Raw genomic sequence first — 4,475 nt, 5'->3', positions numbered from 1 at the left:
TTCATCATGCATTTTTTTTCACGAGCTCCTCGAGTGTCGAAAGACCACGAAAATGGTCGCACCTTGCGCATGTAAGCATACTGGACCCCAAAAAATTTCAGATTTTTTTGAAGTTCTTTTTTTTTTCAATTTACTATTCATCAGGCGGTTTTGTGGCAGTCAAACCCGGTCAACGTGCTCAAAATCTGGTTTAGGTTTAAACTTATCCGTTTGTGAGACTTGAGGGACCAAATGTATACAAAAAATCTTGAGGGACCAAGTTTATACTTTTTGAGAACTTTTTATTAGGGAAACCGCGTATCATTATTGAACAATATACTTGGTACAACTACAAACATACGCGGAAACTACAGAAGAGATCAAGAAAAGACCATAGCCCTGGAAACTATGCAAAAGGAACCCCAATAAAGGATTAAATACAAAAGGTTCATTTAAGGTCCCTGCAAACAACCGATTTTGTAGCCGCCGCCAACTCCCAGCGTCGCCGTGACTCACGTCGGAAATTGAGGCAAGCCTCCAACAACCCCAAAATCCAGGTCACCACCATCTCCAATGAGGCTTTGCGAGCCGATGAACAGGCCCGATGCTTGCAACGAGGCACTTGTCGCTGTGGCATGTCGGCCGGGGATTGTCCCCATGATGGACCAGATCCGGCTCCGCCGATTCCCACCGCCGGAGAAGGGGAAGAACACCAGAACCGCCACACACGGACCAACGGTCTTGCTCCAGAACCACCATCTCTTCCCCACTGACTTCGTTGTTTGCTAAAAGAGCAACAATCAGCCACAAGGAAATAAACAAAGCTCACCGCCCCGATTGGGTGGCAAGCAAACGAGACCACTGGCCCATCGACATCGCCTTGGAGAGCATCGCCGTGGTGAAGAAAGGACCGGAGACAATTTATTCAAGGCGGCGTCGTCCTCACCGCTCCGGCGCCACTAGATGAAAACCTAGCCCTACCTAATTGAACAAACCAGGAGAGGAAAGAGAGCCCCCCACCCTCCATTCACCGCCGGAGCAGCGGACGGAGAGGGGTGGAAACTGCAGCCTTGCCAGTGTTCACCAAGGATAAGCAACTGTCGCCGTTTTTCCTGGGAGAAGAAAGCGAAAACCAAGTTCTCGTTTACTTTTTGGGAACTTGAGGGACTAAAAACATACTTTTCTCTTTCCAAAATAAGGTGCTCAATAATTATAAACAAAAGAGAATGTATTCACATCTATTTGCCTTTTCCAGAATAAGGAGCTCAATAATTATAAACAAAGAAAAATGTATTCTCATCTGTTTGCATTGCTCACTGTCCTGAAGACTTTAGCAAGACAATGCTAATACAACAATCATGAGCACTATCTGATCGCAAGGCAAGTACGGGGAATATATTCATATCATCAAAAGATTACTGGAAACAAAAGCACTTCACAAAATAAAGGTACTCCACCTGTTGATGTCTTTGTCTTGTAATCCACAAATTCACAAGAGTACAAGATGGTGGGCGGCGGCGTTGGGGCATGCTCGATGTGTTCGGCGGCGGCGGGGAACAGTCCTTCCCTCTCTCTTTTTTTTTTGACGGGGCGGTGAAGAAAAGAGAAACAGTAGCAGCGAAGAGTCGCACAGGATGGAACAGGTATGTACTTGTCCGTGAATTGCTGAATGACCAAGGGTATCGCTGTACATTTTTGAGAAGGACGTGAGCCTGCTTCATCCTGTTCCTACAGTCTAGATCGGACGCACGAACGTGATCTGGAGCATGGGAGCATTTTCTGGGCTGTATCACTAGATATCCTCCCGTGTCCCCTCCTTTGACACCACACATGCCCAAGCCCAACGCATGATCGATCTTGACGTGATGAGATATCCTCGATCCCGTCTAATCTGCCACGATGGACACGATGGACTCCAACACAACACAACACAATGTGCGCGCATCAAGTGATGGATGCACGTGCACGTACATCCATCACTTGATGCGCCAGGCAGCATGGCCAACAACCATATCAGATCGTATTCAGATCGGCACTTAACTAATTAATCAGAAGAGCTAGTAGTTGTCAATTACTCCCTTCATTTCATAATATAAAAACGTTTTTCAAGTTGTAGTAACTACGTACTCCACTTATTTAAGCTGCTGCAGGAGGCGCACACATAAGCTCATTTTCACGTGAGCTCACGTGATGGCCAGATCGATCGGCGAGAGATTGAGTAATCTCAGATTCAGATTGTCGTGCACACATGCATTCGTATCTGAACGTCTAGTTTGATATGCTACAGCGGCAGCATGGCGTTTACTCTTAGCGGGAAATGGATACAAACACAAAGAACACACACCAGCCTCTTTATAGTTATGATACACACAATCAATATCAACGCACGCACACACAAAATATACTAACATAAGATCAAAGCATGCGTAGGCGAGAGGAAAAAAGAAAACCAAAACGATCAGATACGATAGCAGCAGAGCAAAGTGGATTCGATACGCGTAGCTACCATGTGTTAACCTAATAGAAAGAGAGATGTATATCTGTAAAGTGCAAATGTACGAAAAGAAAAAGGATTTAAAATAAGAGGTGATCGATCACACTGGGACTCGAACCCAGAATCTCCCGCTCCGGAGGCGAGCGCCTTATCCATTAGGCCATGCGACCAATTTGTTAAATGTGGCACCTTTGTCCTTGAGAATAATGAAATGGTAACCGCGTGAGCCAACTCCATGCTGGCTTCTGGATGGATTCGAGAAAGAGGACTCAAGCAAGACGTGCCATTATATATTTTGTATTTAGAAAAAAAGTACCATTTTTATTCGTAAGACACATTAATTTTCAATAAGATGTCACATGATTTATAATTGATGCAGGAGGTGTGCGTGTGTTCATAAAGATAAATAGGTGTATGCGTGTTTATAAAGATAAGTATGTATGTGTGTATGTGAGTATTTGTGATTGTACTGTACTAAACAAAAAACATATCAGCTGAAAACTGTCTGCGGCCATGAGAAAAACAGCGGTTTGTCCTCCTATTGCTACCACACCGATTTCCTGCCGCTTCATCCGATGGCACACGTATGTTGTACTTTTGCTGAAGTTTGGAACGACGTATGTTGCGCTCTTCGCTTTCGGGTGTCTTTAGAGCATCTACAGCGGGACATTACCAATCCGGCCCCTCAAATGCTCATGGACGCGTCTGGGCGCGTCCGCGGGCACTGACCGGACACGTCTTAAATTAGTCACTTTACATTCGTCTCTTTCGTATTTCATTCCTTAAATTCATACAAAGCGTGCAAAAATAATCCTACGTACTATCCTAGTTACTCTTCGTCATCGGAGATGTCCACGATGACGGTGCCGGGCGCGGCTGGACGGGCGTGTGGGAGGGCTCCGGCTCATCCTCCTCCTGCTCGACCTCATCCATGTAGGCAAACATCTTCGCCTCCTCTGCGGCTTCTTGCGCCTCCATCTCCTGCCGGCGACGACGTCTTGCCACCGCAGCCGACTCCGACCGGAGGGAATCGAGGATGGCCTGCTGCTCCGCTTGCAGATCCCCGTCGGCGGCGTCCCCCCACATCCTCCTCCTCTAGCTCCTCCTCCTCCTCCTCGTCCTTCCCCTCCTCCTCGAACTCCTCCTTCGGATCCACTGCATCCGGAGGTAGCCCTGCGGCGATTAGGCTTCGCGCCTAGGCCGGATTTTCTCAAGGACCTCGAGCCGGCGCTCCGGTGTCAGAAAGGGCTCACTCCTCACCCAGCGGCGTGGGGGAATGGCTACTAGGCAGACGGGTGGAGTGGAAAGTGGCGGCGGTGGCGGACATGAGGAGGGAAATATGAATGGATGGTAGGGTTTCGGTGCCGCCGATCGACTTAAATAGCCGGGCAATGCACTACGCGGCCCGCCGGAGCTGCGCCACGCGGTGCCACCGGTCCGACAGAGGAGACGAGCGTCGGACCGCCGGGTTTGAGGGTGTTTCCGGCTGGGACCCCTTCGTCAGTCCATCGTGGCGGGCGTGCTCAGGCGCGACCGGGCGCCCCCATATCCGCCCCATATTTGGCCTGGATATAGGGTGCCGGTCAGCCCGGGCGTTTGAGGGTTGTTTGAGAGGCCCGTCTAGGTCAAAAAAATCGTGATCGGGCAGTGACCGGGCGGTCTATCCGGACGTATAACGCGGGTTTGAGAGGTCCGGTTATAAATGCTCTTACAACGGCAAAGAATAATCGAGGTCTCTTTTTACTGTCCGCTGCCCTACTGATGGGCACGAATGATGCATATCTTGGTAAGTGCCTCGTAATTAGTTAACCCCATTGCCTTGGTATTTTTGCACTGTTTTTTTTTCAAACCTATAACTGGATGAAGTGGCTTCAAATGTTCGAGCCAACACTACAGCAAAATGGTTCAACTACACTGAACACCGTGGTAGCGAGAGAGTCATCATTATCTAAACAATGAGACCGTGAAGATTCATTGCCTTTTAATTACTTTGTTAGCCAAC

The 4,475-nt window shown here is 48.4% G+C and overlaps 1 non-coding gene across 1 annotated transcript; it reads right to left on the bottom strand.

Moving 5' to 3' along the window:
- Positions 1 to 2,570: 2,570 nt before the first annotated feature.
- TRNAR-CCG (transfer RNA arginine (anticodon CCG)) lies at positions 2,571 to 2,643 on the bottom strand. Its single transcript has one exon. It is a non-coding gene; the product is annotated as a tRNA-Arg (tRNA).
- Positions 2,644 to 4,475: the final 1,832 nt, after the last annotated feature.

This window comes from Aegilops tauschii, chromosome 7, assembly GCF_002575655.3.
Source record: "Aegilops tauschii subsp. strangulata cultivar AL8/78 chromosome 7, Aet v6.0, whole genome shotgun sequence".
Taxonomy (NCBI): domain Eukaryota; kingdom Viridiplantae; phylum Streptophyta; class Magnoliopsida; order Poales; family Poaceae; genus Aegilops; species Aegilops tauschii.
This window is presented reverse-complemented; position numbering and strand designations above follow the sequence as displayed.